Raw genomic sequence first — 15,718 nt, forward strand, 5'->3', positions numbered from 1 at the left:
CATGTTGGTCCCAGAAAATAAAATAAAATAAAATAAAATAAAATAAAATAAAATAAAATAAAATAAAATAAAATAAAATAAAATAAAATAAAATAAAATAAAATAAAATGTTACAACCCTCCAGTAACAAAGTCCAGAGTAACAACAGTCCAGTAACAAAGTCTGATGGCAGACAGAGAAGGGAATACAATAACAGAAAGTCCACGTCCACAATAGTGGAGTCCAGCTCTATAAGGAAGCTTCCCACCAAGCCTTCATGTTGTGTGTGGTGTGACAGAAGACCTGCCCTGTCCTAAATAATCTCCTGGCGGTCATCTGTAGGCAGCAGCATACTGAGTAGGATAATTTGGGGCACCTCTGTGTCATTCTTTTTTGTACCACACTCTTCCTCAATCTCTCAATGTCAGATTAGGGTTGACATCATCTCTTCTCTTTTGGAATGGCAAACTGTGCCTCCTTGCTGTTCAGATTTTCTTCAGTCTCTCAAGCACCAAATCTGTTCATCAACCCATTTTTTCCTGCTTGGGCTGAACTTTATGCCTGTGTAGCTGGTCCTCCAAAGCCATTTTGCCTTTCTGACACTCCTGTTCTCGGCATTTGAATTTGTACAGGGCTTGTAATGGTTTCAGATTGATAAAATGCGTCACCCATGAATGGCTTGGGCTCTTCTTGGTGTGTTTCCTTTCCCCACTCAGAAGGTGAAGAGTTTCAATAAAACGATCGTCCTTTCTGTCTAATTTCCTGCTTTGACTTGATCTTTTCACTCTCCTTGAAAGCAGAATGAGTAAGTACTTAGGGACTATGTAATTCACTTATAATTGAAACAATAGACCATAAAGGCTCCTTGAGAGCAATTACGTCTATTGAGCCAACAAGTCAGTTGTGCATTTGCTCTAAATCCAAGCAGTAAAATATATTTATGATTTTATTTTTTTTAATGAAAGTCACTGCTCACTTGGTCTTTAGAGGCCGCACGATGCATCATCAGACAGGGAGGTTTAAATATGAATCTACATAAGCAATGTGCATAACTCTACAGGAAAAATACTCCAATATACCATGTCAGCATGATACATACACACAAAAAATAAGTATGTGTGTGATTAGATCCAGCCCGAAACATCATGGTTAATCTAAGAAACTACAGTAAATATCAATGTAAGTTTGCCAGTACTGTGCTCAAGAGTGAATGGTGAGAAGAGGATCAACTGTATATTACGAAAATTAGAAGTGTCTAACTGCCTTTGTTTGCTTTTATCCTCAGCTACATCATAGGCTGGCTCTGCTGACAAGCTTAGTTGAGGCAGGAAAAAAAGCAATTAGATTGTATTAAGCCATCTGTCCGAGAGGGATTCTGGACAAATCAGATTCCGTGCAAGGCACTGGACTGGGATCAGCTAGTAACTGTGCCAGGAACAGCTGTATGCGTGACCTCCAATACAGCTGTCTGTGCCCCTCCAGGCTAGGTAGCACCACGTATTAGCATGGGCAGAGTTCTGCACTAGCAGGGTGTGCTGCTTCCAGTGTCTGAGCCGATAGCTCCTGCCTTCAGCACCGTGTAAACACAGCAGCATGTTTGGAGCTGGCTCAGATGTCTCTACTGCACCTCTACAGCGTGGCTTTGCAAGATATATGTGCTTTATGTGCTTTACATGATGAGCCTTGTTCTCTGCTCTGCAGAAATGCTCTTCTCCGTGGCGAGCGTTTCTGCTCCCTTTTAAAGGTAAACGTGTGTTAAAGTGCTTTTCACTACAGAGATAATTGAGTACACCTATAACATCTATCACAACAAAAGCCAGATCGCAGACAGATACTAGGCCACTATCAAAGACAAAAAAATAAATAAAACAAATAAATAAATAAATAAGAACTCAGAATTCTTTCAGTCCAACACTTCCCACCAGCACTAAATCCATTAAAAAAAAAAAAATCAAGTTGCTTTTACAACACCTAATTATACAGACTATATGGGCACTATTGTAATATAAACAAAACTATTGTTACTGCTAATAATTAATATTGCTCTCATTTGTGAATTCTGTCTTTTTTAAAACCACCTTTCTTTCTTTTTTTTTTTTTTTTCTGAATCCATTTACATTTTCCTACTTTGAAAATCGTCACATCATTAAAAAGAAAATTGAACATTCTTATAAGAAATACCAAGCAATAGCAAATGTGCACATCCAGGTTATAGAGATGAGGTTTATAATGGCAGTGCTGATGGATTGTTACTGTTTCCACCTCAGCAGGGCACCACCAGAACATAGTGCTCCACAAAAATGACATACCGAGTGGTACTGAAAATAACAAGAAAGTCCTCGGCAGGCCTGTATTTTTCACCGTTACATCAATGAGACAGAAACCCTGATTTTCTTATTTTAGTTTTTTTGGTTTGGTTGGTTTGCTTGGGCATTTTCTTGAGATGGGGAGGAGGTTACTAGGAAATGGAGCTTTTATCTGTGCCATTTTAATTTTTATATTTCCCCTCAATTGTCAGAGGAAAAATACTATTCAAATATCAGTTTTACAGCACTGGTAACAAAGGGAACAGAGACTATAACTTTTCTTTCATGGGGTCAGATGTTCTTTAGGAATAAAACTTAGGCTTTTTCACAGCCGTTTACATTTTCTTTCTGTTTCCTCACAGAATAGCAGCAAATTATCGAAAGGACAGACCACCTGCAACTCCAACTTCATCAAAGAAGTGATGGAAGTACTGAGCGTTTTGCCACATTCAGGCCAGATTCTTTATTTACAATGACATTTATTTAAAACTGATTAATGTGTTTGTGTTAACAGAGCTAATGCTCAAGAAGAAAGCCACCTGTCGCCAAGCTGGGCATCTCCTCCAAGCTTGTGTGCCAGGCGGTCAGCCTCATCGACCATCAGTTTCTGAATCCTCCAACCATAACTCCTATGAGCATCCCTGGCACAAGCAACACTAGCTCCTCCAAGCTTCAGTACCCCTTCCTGTATTGTCTTTGCAGGTGTTTCCAGGAAGTTTATGAACTTTTTGCTAAGACATAGATCTACTGAATGTTAAAAATAGTAATTTTAAAATGTAGCACTGAAAACTCTCAAATTCTGAGTATGCATAAGGGCTCTTTATTTTCTGAATGACACAAGTCATATCATATATAGTTTTGGAATAATTTCCTCAAAGATATGCAAATTCCTCCCCTCTGCTCCTGAAGAGCTCCATTCATAATAAGCTAAAATCTACAAAGCAATTTGTCTGAAAATAACTAAGTAAATAGATAAATAAATAAATAAATAAATAATAATAATAAGATAATAAATAAAAAGAGTCCAGTGCAATGCAATCCACCTCTTCCGTGTCCAGTAGAAAGGAACGCACAGGCAAATTCATTTTCAGAAGCTTTTCAAAATGAGACAAATCTCATGTTGACTGGGTTTTCAACCTCTGTTATAATTAAAATATATCAGCAAAATCTGCACCTGTCTGCCTCGATCTGCCTTGAGCACTCACGCAGCTGCACTAGGATGCACACCACTTGCACAGTGCAAGCCATGCTGGGACTGAACACCAGGCTGAGGTTAGGACAAAGGATGCAAAGTTTACAGCCAACTATAAGATGCCACAAATGACTTGCAAAAGCACATTTCCTTTTATTCAGGTTTAAAAACAACCCGGGTTGGGAAGGTCATGGGCCTGTTGACCACCACTTCCCTTCCAGTTTCCAGCAGGGCACAGAGGAAGCAAACACGAGAAGATGCGGATCAGGGCAGTTCAGAAGAGAGCGATGTTTGTATGACAGCTCCTGACTTCCTGGGCATGAATTGGTGGGATTTTCCTTGGCTTTAAAACTGTTGTTTCAAAACTCACCATGCCCAAAAAGACTGTAATAATGTAATTTCAGACTCAGGGGAGAACAGCTAATCAGAGTAGGAGGGTAGAAGAGTAGAGAGACATTAAAGAAGAACATCCTGAAGGAATAAATTACTGCCCTTTTTTTCTGGATCCTCTTTTGAATGCTTTCTTTTGTTGTTCTTCTTCTTCACATTCATTTGATGAAAGACGATAAAAAATATAACATGGTAAGAATAGGCAAACCCTGAATACATTATGCACCTGCCAGAGAGGGGTCTAAAATTAGGGAGAAGCTGTGTATTCACTTATTATTGCTTTTTCTTTAGGCTGAATAAATGGTGTGAGCTTCATCTGTCCTTCAGGCCTCATCCTACGTCACCAGCCACCCATCCCTCCTCACCAAGCTGCTTTGTGTTTGCAAGACCTCATCAGGGAAACTGTTGCTGACCTGGCAGCTCCCACCTGGTGGCATAGGGCTGCAGAGAAAACACTGCTTTTCTGTTCCTTGGACCTGCTCGGCCTGAGACTGTGGATCTGGACAGCTTCCAGAGTGTGAATGTGGTGATAAGGGAAGGCAGAAAGGATTCAGAAGGCATACATGTATAGTGTTACACTGGGCACCAGCAAGGAAGGTAATGTAATTACCATGATGCTGGCACATGCTACTGTAGGGTGATGCAGGGAAAACTCAGCCATACAACCACAATTTGTCTCAACTCTTGGAAGTGACTGAGCTAAATATTCAGGCCAATAGAAAAGATGTCATTTGTAATGGTACCAAGTGAAAAAAAGTAGCAATTATTGCTTTGAAAACATCATCAATGGGAATTCAATGGAGAGTTTAAGAATATCCTAAGGGATGGAAACAGAGAACAGAGATTAAAAAGAAAAAAAGAAATGCAAAACCGAAACCTAAGCAGACTCCTGTTTGTAGCCACTGGAAATGTCTCTTGCCCTGTAGTGGAGGCTGACAGAAAGCAGGCAGGGAAACACAGAACCAGAGGAGAGCTCAAGCCATGCCATTTCCACACTGTGAGGTGTGATGAGACACACCTACACCCTCTGGATGCCTGTCACCCTCATCCTGAGCTTTCACAGCCTTCCATGTAATGTGTCCCATCCTCGTAATTGCTGAGACTTTCCTTTTACTTAAGTAAAATTGCTCTGAATGTACAACAAACACCTCTCAAGTCCTGTCCACAGCCTGGTGAGCAAATGGTGAGCAACCCCTTCGTAGCACTGTTAGCTGTTTGAAGTTTGTTCCCATGCCCACATTTGATGTTCTCTTTACAAAACAAAAGAAAACTTGTGTCGCCTGTTCTTGGTAGGTCATGCTGTCTAAATCTCTTAGCACTCCTGTTGCTTGCACTGAACTCTCCTCTATATACACAGATGTCTGCACGCACATACACGCACCCTGCTTATTAAAGCATGTGCCTCCAAAACACGACAAGCTCTTGCCCCTGATAAATAGCGTGGCATAATAGCCTTTCATCTTTTACATGTGGCATACACACAAGAATGGCCAAACAGCATCTTATCTGCTGGCTTTTATTCAGCCTTTGTTCTAGCACAGCCCTACACTTTTTTTTTTTTTCTTTTTTTTTTTTTTTTTTTAACTACACTGGGGCATAAACCAATATCTGGTATTTTATTGGGGTTTTTGCATTTTGTTTTCCCTTCAGAGGTGAAATGCTTTCCACTCACCAATATTGCATCTTACTGTATTGATTACAGACTATTTCTCCAAGTTATCACAATTACTTGAATGCTAATGCTGTCTTCAGAAATAATTGCATCTCTTCCCAGTTGGTTATCTTCTGCAAATTGTATAAGAGCATGCTTTATATCATCAGGAAACTTGGCAAGAAGAACATCCAATGTTTCTGGAAGGGGGCAAAACTGTCAGCCCCAAATCCTCAAATGTCCTCCTTGGTGGAAAATGAAAAATTAAAAGTTCTATTTGAGCATAACTGTTTAAGGAATTTCCTCTGAATTAGTATATTCCTCCTTCTCAGGCATTTTAGCTCATGCCTTCCTCCTGCCAGTAGAAAATTCTTCATGCCTTATCATAGAAAGAGGACTCCAACTTGATGAGTTAGATTTTATCTTCTGATGTGGGGAATCATCTGGGTTAAGCAGTACTCATCTGGACCAGTTTTCTTAGTCTGTCAGAGAGGACATTTCACACGGCTATGCCAAGAGTTTTACTACAGACAAGACAAAACTGTTTTGCCTTTATCCACTGGGTCAAAGAACTAAACCAAATTAATATAATATGCTTTGTTCTTAGCAAATCCACGTTGTCTGCTTCTTGTAGGTTTATGATCCTCTTGGGATGAGCAAGTAATTCATTTCGGTATTTTTCCACCTATCAGAGATGCAATGTTTGATTTACAGTTGTGGGTCCTCCCTTCCCCTGTTTTTTAAAGACATTGTTTTTATTTTAATATAAATCACCAGAACTGCCATGCAGGTTGCCCCCATACAGATGAATAGAACAGAGCAGGAAAAGTTCTTGGGCACTGGGGCTGAATCCTCCCTATCTTACCCTGCTAGAAGAGTTATGGTCTTATCTCAGACAACCACCATTTTCACAAACAATTCCTGTACACCATTCATAATATGATTCAGGCCTTGAAACAGTCCCAGCCTGGATGAGACCATCCTGTTTTGAATGCTAAAGCTTATAAATATAGCTGTATCCAACCATGCCAGTCAGCCTTGAACAAGATAATGGCCCCGATGTTGTTTACCATATTCTGCAGATATTGCCTCACTGATCATTGCAGAAAAAGAGCACACTTTCAGAGACCTGAAATAATAAATCAAGTATGTAAAAGAAGGAACATGAGCCACTTCCTACAAAAGAAGAGAACTCTGGGGAAATGGCTAATGCCAAAACTCTTTATATATACAATATAGTCCCATCAGCAGGGGTCTAACACCGTAAAACGACATCATACACCACTCTTCAGGACTGGAGATCAGTTGCTGGGTCTAGATCATTCCTTCTGCCGTCCATGCAGTCTGTTCTCAGCACCTGAGGTGGTTCAAAATAAATTCTGGATGGGTTACAGTTAGCTGTAGCAATTAATTCATAGCTGGTCTCTGGAGCTACATTAAGCAATGTTTCCATTAATGTTTCCAATTAGTTTTCAGGTAATAGTGGTGCATGGTGTTCTGAGAGGAACACGGAAAGTTGGTAGAGGTCCATTCATCAAAAAATGATGGGAACCATGGCTGCCACAGTACACACAGATGTTGTCCTAATCTAGGGGGAAAATAGAGAGAAAATTTAACACAGCAAAGACAAAAGATATATCACAGTTAAAGATTTCTAGCCTTATAATTAAAAAGAGAATAAGGTAAAACCATATCTATTCAGCAGAGAGAGAGGGGAGTAATATCTAAAGGTAATCTAATTATGGTCTTAAACCAAAAAGAACACTTTTTTTTTTTTAGTTTTCAGTGAGACAGATGACTCTCTAATAAGGAGGAGATTCAGAAGTGGGTAGAGACTTAAATGATCTCTAGCAAAATTATTCCAGCATGTGTGGCAGGAGGGAGGAGGTGTGAAAAGGGCATCCTGATGACAGGTTTGACACTCTGTGATGGAAATAGAGTGGACCAAAAGCCTTAATGCAGTCCCACTTGCAAACTGTTGTCAAAGTGAGCACACCAAACCACAAACAAAGGGTTGACTATGAAGAGTTTGTTTATATCAGAAGGTAAATTAGAACAATCAATTTCTGAACTAGAGAAAATTGGATGTTCTGGGTGAAAGATTCCAATATTAAAGATTTTCTAAGTAAGTTTTTCTTTGTATGCTCTCTACTTGTGAAACAATCAATGAAAACTCTCAAGGGTAGATCATGTCTGACTGGCCTCATGCAATGGGCTGAGGAGCAATTGTGATGAAAGCTGAATGGCCCATCATGTATGTTTGACAGTTTTTTGTCAGCTTTTGACCATCCCTGCATCACCTGGTGCTGGCCAGGGGCTGATGGAGCAGGGCCATGTGTGAGGAGGAAGGGGCAGCTGAGAGGGGATGGAGGGGGCTGAGAGCAGCCCCCATCCCATCCCATCCCATCCCATCCCATCCCATCCCATCCCATCCCATCCCGTCCCATCCCATCCCATCCCATCCTGTCCCATCCCGTCCAGTCCCATCCTTTCCCTTGCTCTGCTGGAAGAGAGGGGACAGGAGCAAAGGGAGAATGTTGGGCCTGGAGAGTGGGGTGGAAAGTGTTTTAATTTTGTCTTAGTTCCTCACTACCTGAATCTATTTTAATTGACAGTACATTCAATTAATTTTCTCCAAGCTGACTGTGTTTTGCCTGTAATGCTAACAGATAAGAAATCCTGTCTTTAAAGATTACCCCACCACACTCATGTAAGATTGACTTCAGTATGGCTTATAACGTGGTTTCCCACCACAGTAACACCTGGGAGCTGAGGAAACCTGAGCTCAGCGAACAGCAGAGGAGCTGAGCTTGAAAACCGGCTGGATAGCTGGCTTATGTGGCCGCAAGCAATAGCATAATGTCCAGCTGCAAGCTGGCAAGGAAGGACTACAGGGGCCAGCAGGGCTCCAAACACTCATCAGCAACCAGGAAGACGGTGGAGAGTGCAACTACAGCAAAATGGAAGACGCTAATTAAGCTGAAGGGGGCAGAGGAGAAGAGAAAGGTTGACAGGGTGAATGGCAGCGCTTCTACCAACAGTCAGAGACCCTGATAAGGCTGGGGAGAGCTGGATGAGTAACAGCCCTGCTGGCAAGGGCCCAGAAGCTGGAGGAGAAGCCAGCTGAAATGGGAGCCAGAAGCTGCGGCCCATGGAGAGCCCCCGCAGGAGCAGGCCCCGGGCCGGAGCTGCAGCCCATGGAGAGGAGCCCACGCAGGAGCAGGGGGGCTGGGGGGAGCTGCCACCCACCCGTGGGGGACCCGTGCTGGAGCAGTTTGCTCCTGGGGGATGGACCCCGTGGGATGGAGCCGTGTGGGAGCAGTTCCTGAAGAGCTGCTGCCTGTGGGCAGCCCCCACAGGCTCAGTTCGGGAAGGACGGCATCCCGTGGGAGGGACCCCATGGGGAGCAGGGGCACAGAGGGACCATGAGGGAGCAGTGGAGACGAAGCGTCAGGGACTGACCACAGACCCCAGTCCCGTTCCCCTGAGCTGCTGGGGAGGAAAACGTAGAAGAGGGTGGATGGGGGGGAAGATGTTGTTAGTTTGCTTTTAGTTTCTCACTGCTCTGGTCCAGTAGTAGCTGGCAATAAATTACATTAATCTCCCTTATGCCGAGTCTGTTTTACCTGTGATAACTGTTGATTGACCTCCCTGTCCTTATCTCAACCTTTGAGCCCATTCCATCGTATTTTTTCCAGTTTCCCCTTTGAGGAGGGGGATTGAGAGAGCAGTGTGGTGGAGTCCAGCTGCCTAGCTGCGTAAAACCACGTCACAGCTGTAACAACATCCAAACCAAACGCTTTCTCAACATTGGCAGACAAGATAACAATAAGGAGCAATGGCTGCAAAAGGCAGCATAGACAATTCAGGCTGGATACAATGGTAAGCTTTGCCAGTAGTAGGCAACAGGGCACAGAGGCTTCCCAGAGAGTCTGTGGATTCTCCATACATCGGAGTTTTCATGCCTTAGTTGGGCACAGACCCCACCAAGTGTTAGAGTCATGCTATGAACAGGTGTTTGGACATCCCCCTACGCCCACCCCAAAAACAAACAAAAAACAAACAAACAAAACACAACTTGTACACTACTGCAACACATGCAGGCAACAGAGCAGAGAACACACAATGCAGAATGCGAAACGTTTGCTATGGAAAATAGCAGTCTCTGTGAAATAGCTCCCATGTCTGGAATAAACATTTTGAAGGTTAGATCCTTCTGAGGAAAAACAGCAATAAAGATAAATGTGGTTGAAAGAAAGTCGGTGAAATCATAAAAGAAGATGACCTGGGGGATTTCACCTTCTTTATTTTGAACATTTGTTTTGTTTTGTTCTGATTTTTAGGAGGAAAAAAAATAAAAAATGCTTCTCTCTGTTCAAGGAAAGCATAGCAGGGGATGCTCCTTTCAGCAAAGATACAGCTGAGCAACTGCTACTCTGTTCCTGCAAATCCTGGAGGGTCAGTGGGAATGGGGAAGCCTGAAGACCCTAATAATGCTGCTCAGCTGAGTGGCAGCATCTTCTCCACATGCACGCCAGGATTTTGGTGCTCCCTGGTAATCAATGACAGGATGTGCGGAACAGCCAAAGCTGCACCAGGGGAGGTTCAGACTGGATATTAGGAAACATTTCTTAACCGTGAGGGTGGTCAGGCACTGGCACAGGCTTCCTAGAGAGGTGCACCATGCCTGCCAGCATTCAAGAGGCATTTAGGTAATGCCCTCATTAATATACTTTAACTTTTGTTTTGCCCTGCAGTGGTCAGGCAGTTGGACTAGATGAGTTTGGAAGGTCCCTTCCAAGTGAACTATTCTATTCTATTCTATTCTATTCTATTCTATTCTATTCTATTCTATTCTATTCTATTCTATTCTATTCTATTCTATTCTAATCAGGTCTTGGGAGACCTGTGGAGTGCAGCTGTGGTCCCAGCGAAATGTTGCCATCCATCTGGCCTCTCTGAAGACCTGTGACCAAATCTGACTGAGCGAGTTCAGGGAAGATGAAATCGGTGTGGACTAGGTGAAAGGAAGAGCTTTTTGAAGGGTCATGTGAATGTAGAGCCTATTTTATAATGTCCTGTTTCATAATGACTCTTGTTTAGTCTGGCAGAAGACTGGCTGCAAGGAAACATGACTGCTTTCTATAAATACAGCAGGGAGGAAAACACTGGGGAGAACTATTTAAGTGAAAAGCCAATTCTAGTGCAAAAACAAGTGGTATAAATCAGATAATGAGACAGTCCAGAAGATCTCTAACCAGCTGATTAGGCATGTCCTGAGGCTTCCAAATAGCAGCAGTATGTGTATGTGTGTGGGGATCCAAACTATTTTTCTGGCAGAGTTTGACTCTATGAACCTTTTGTAATAGAAGAAGAAGGGAATCCGTCACCCAGGAGCTGCTTCTGGCCCCATGGGGCTGCTGTGTCAGAGGGCAGAGATGCTGCGCCCCTCATGCTGCTCTGCCATCAGCGCAAAGTTATGCAGCTATTGAAAGTGCTCTACTAAGCACAGCCTACATGCTTTCTTTTGCTACCACAAATTTCTTGGTAATCTCAGCACTGTTCTTCCTTGTTTCTTCCCCTGATATTCTGAGGAGACACCCCAGTCCATTACAGTAGGATCAATACCTTTTTCCATGCTTTATCCTCTATTTTTTTTCCAGCACCATCTGATACTGCCTCTTCAACAGCATACCCATTACTCCTTCTTTAGATTTATCTCCATGTCCTGCCATCCAGATGGACCCTTCCTCCTAATTTCTTCTCCACTGCCTTATGCTACCACCTGCCCCATCTTCCTTATCATCCTGGATTTCTAACCCAGCTCCCAGCTCTTCTCACCACCGTTCACTGCTTGCCTCCCGTGCCTTCCTGAAGAGGGTGTGATATTACTTACCTGCAAACTGATATTGCATGGGAATCCACACCTACCAGATTCCTTGTGGAGCATGTACCTAACCAGAGTATCGTATGATGGAGGCAATAAATTAAACAGGAGCAGATGTACATTGATACAAACTGTAGCTTGAGGAGCTACAACTGCTCACTTCTATGAATGGGCCAGCAAAAACTCCAGGAGATTGCAAAGCATATGTTGGGGGACAGAGAAGCAGCACAGAAATTAAGAAAGTTAAGAAAGTTAAGAAAGAGGATTTGGGGGGGGGGGGGGGGAAGGATAAGAAAGGGGATTTTTTTTTTTCTTGAGAATTCACCTTCCTCTTTGTGGTGATGGCCTTCTAGCTGGGAGGAAAGTCCCAGGTCCCCGTCCCATTGGTGCATGGCTCTTTCTGTGTGTGAACACATTGTCCGATGTGTAGAGGGTGTTTAAATGTTACTAGGACACTTATTGACTAGCAAGACAGGTCCTGCCCTGCAAAATATCTCATCTGAAAGGCAATCACAGAAGCACAGAAAACCCTAAAATGATCACTTAAGGTCTGGTCAACAAGATGCTTTCCATGTTCCGCCACCTGGATCTCCAGTGACTTTAACAGGAACTCAGACACCCAGCTCAGATGCCCCCCAGACACTTACATTTAACCAAGTGACCTGTGTCAAGTGTCACTGGAGATGCCCCAGGATATCTGAGATGTATTTAAGTGACCGGCAGAAATTGCATAGGATCTATAGTGGACTTGTGACCTTCCAAAGGAGGAGCTGGAGGTTAGGCAGAGTCCTCCAGGACATCTTACACGGCACTGGAGGTTTATGTGCTGTCAGTCCAGCTCTGTGTGTCTTAATCCAGAGCCAGATGAGGGCTTACAGCTGAAACAAAAGTTTTTGTGTGTGGCTGAAGAAAGCAAACAGGCCAGTTTTGCAAGCTCTGGAGTCTGAGAGAAACACTTGCAACTCGATATTGATTATCCACTGACAACAGCTCGGGCCCAGACAAAAGAAACTACTCACGTCTCTGAGGAGGAGCGAAAGCAAAGCCTGAGTGAAAAATGATAAAGGCAGGTGACTGTTAATGGATTTATATCACAAAATACAGTGGCTAAAGACTGTGATATTGAAAATAAGAAAATTGTTAGAAATGGCCTGAGCTGAAATCAGACGAAGTTTGAGTGAAAACAAAGCGTTCACTGGCTCAGAGGTGTAAGATTAACTTGGCTGCTGATTCAATGGATCAAAAATTGCATTGATCCAGTGCCTCAGACTTTCCACATTATGTCCAGAAAAGGTAACCCAAGAACGGCTAAACTGGAAGATTGCTGCCTGACAAATGGTTTGTTTGTTTTTTTCTTCTTAATGGAAAATTTCAGCTCCATTCTTCCAGCGGTCTGAAACAATCTCTGTTCTCCCTGTTACGAGATGACAACAATGCTCAGCTTGCTTTGGCCTGAGTCACGGCGCAGTGCCAGGGGGCACCTCCAGTTGTGGAAAGCCTTAAATCAACACGTTTTTTACCAGGGAAGAGTGAGGAAAAAACAGTTTCTAAGCTGTATGAAATATTCATGTCTAGCGTCTTGTGAGATACCATCTGGTTAGATCAAGCCGGAGCAGAGCTGACGGTGACACAGAAACACGCTGGGTAGGAAGGAGGAGGATGTGACTTGGAGATTCGTCGTTTCATGACCTACAAAAGGCCACTGCCAAACCAGCAAGGGTTACTTCAGGGCCAATTAACTTTTCAAACAAAGAATGATCTGAAAGGAAAATTTTGATCCTTTGGGTCTGTGATGAGGAAAATTGTAAGGTACTTCAAGTAAAATCATGCCTCTCATGAAGGCATTGACAATTTAATGGCAATGTAATATTTGCTTAAATATCAAAGTGGCTAAAAACAAAACAAAATAAACAAAAACCCCGTAAGAACTCAACAAGCACTTCTACAACCACAAGAATAAACAAAGGGCAAATCTTGCTTTAGCACTGTAATCTCCCAGCATTTTATATTCTATATGTATAGTGCTGGAAGTAAATACATCCTTTTTTCCTTAAAAGCCATTTCTGGCAGAGAATTGCTCTGGGACTTGGGAGACCCGAGTTTTGCTCCTGCCAGAGCTACTTCTCTGATATATGACCTTGAGACAAACATTTCGCTCCTGTTACTGCTTCCTCTCCCACTTTCAGTCTATTCCAGATCAAGACAGCTTTACTGTGCCTCAAGACAATGGGGCCTCTAGGTGCTATTGCAATGTAAATAGTGTCAGTGCAGGTGCACTCAAGAGCGGGATATGGCTTTTATTATCCAGTTACAAGGTCACCGTTGGGTGAAAGGATTGCTGCATAAAACATTACCGAGCCATCAGCCTATGGCAGCCTCGCGGTTGTACAATAACGTTATTTCAAACACTCAGAAAGTATTTGAGGCCGTCCCAGGCTGGATGAGTTTGCAGTGTCTGGGAGCTTTATGGGCCAAATGGACTCGTGCGGGTGGGATGCTTGAGCTGCTGGGGCCTTACCCTGCCGACCCTTTTGATTGCAAGGTGCCCGTTCCTTTTTGTACAGTGAAATAAGCTTTGAGACACCTCAGAGGATGAGGAAATATTGCTCCCAGCTCTGTGGAGGGGAAGGATGAAGGACACAGCAACGAAACAGCTGCCTTGGAGTGACAGAGCCAGGGATAATGTCCCTTCCTTCGCTGTGTTATGTACCTTGTGACAAAACCCCACTGCTACCACTCGAACAGCAGCGTCAGTCACGCAGTATGGGCTCTGCACAGGCTTTGAAAACGAGGGAAGGGAGCAGCAAATGTTCCAGCCCACTTAATTTGAAAGCTGCCTATAATAACCCCTTTGGGAACATGTAAAACAGACAGGTCAAATTGCATGGTTACACAAATATCACCGGATTCTGGCATTTAGGAATGAAAGGCTTTGATCTGTTCAATTTAAAAGTGCCTAAAACATGTGCATGCTATGTTAATATGTAACATTAAATGCTTTGCTTTTTGTGTTTTCTGAAAGCCTAGCTAGAAACAATTTGTACACAGCACGACAAAACTTTCCCCCGACAATGTAAATATCTATGCACAAGTTATTTGGCACAGTGTGCTACTGCAAAAATATTTTATTTTCCATAAAATGAGAGCTCTTAAAGAGTCCTCAGCTCCAGAAACCCTTAAAGGAACAACCTACTGCCCTTTAAAAGCCCCGCTCCATTCCTCACTCCCATCTGTCTTATTTATAGCTCTCCTTTGTGAAGCCCTCCCTGATCCATGAATGAAAAGCACTCATCAAAACCCTGTGTGGGCCGGGATCTGATGCCAGCAGTCCTTATGGATGCTGTGCGTATGCAGGAAAGACTTCAGCAGCTCGAGCGTCCCAAATCAACCCCATATTGCAGCATCCTCGCCAACAATTTGGCAGTAAAGCAACACACTCGCTTGATGTCCATGTAAATGCATCAAAACGTGTCTCAGTCGTCCTTCCACGGGTTTTCGACAGGCATTTCATTGTAGCTCGGCTAGGAGCAGGGATCCTCTCTCCCTGAGTCCCCTGGCTGCACATTTGGCTTTCCTCGGGCCTCTGCAGCAGCTCCAGCCCCGTCAGAGAGGGGAATTTCTTGTCCCCCTCATCTTTCAGCATGGCACTGAGGGGACACACATTGCCACAGGATGTCAGTGCCAGAAGCGGCCCTTTCTCATGGAAATCAGGCGCAGGAGCCCAGCATTATCCACCAGAAGGAAGGAGAGACCTTGCTTTCTCTTTGCCCTTCCTGGGAGATTATGTTTGAAGCAATGAGCACTGGCTCCGATATCTCAGAAGCTCTGGCTCTTTCCCTATCTCCTCCTCACCTGCCTCGTGGCACCATCTCCTCTTCCTCAGGTCCCGTCAGTCCTTACACACTCACCTTGGTGCCCTTAAGATTTCTGGGATAAAGATGCCAAATAGGTGGCTTTGGCGTGAAGGTGAAGCCAAAATCTGTGCCCATACGTGCCAAAGTATGGCATGTTGGCACCAAGGACACCTTCTGATCCCTGGGGGAAGGAGAGCGCTGTCCTCGCGGAGCAGGAGGGGAACGGGAGACGTGCAGGGACAAAGCTACTTCCCCAGGGACACGCTGGGCTCACATTTACCCATCCCTGGTGCCATATTTCCAGATGGCCTTCCCAGCATTTTGCAAGTCTTCCCAAGTTTTTAACCTGATTTGACTCAATGGGGATTTTGGTGCGTATGCCTGCGGGGCTTAAATATCAAAGCACGCAAATATTTGCCTGGGCAAATACAAAGGCTCACGTCGTGATGCTTTAATTAT

This window comes from Anas platyrhynchos, chromosome 2, assembly GCF_047663525.1.
Source record: "Anas platyrhynchos isolate ZD024472 breed Pekin duck chromosome 2, IASCAAS_PekinDuck_T2T, whole genome shotgun sequence".
NCBI lineage: Eukaryota > Metazoa > Chordata > Aves > Anseriformes > Anatidae > Anas > Anas platyrhynchos.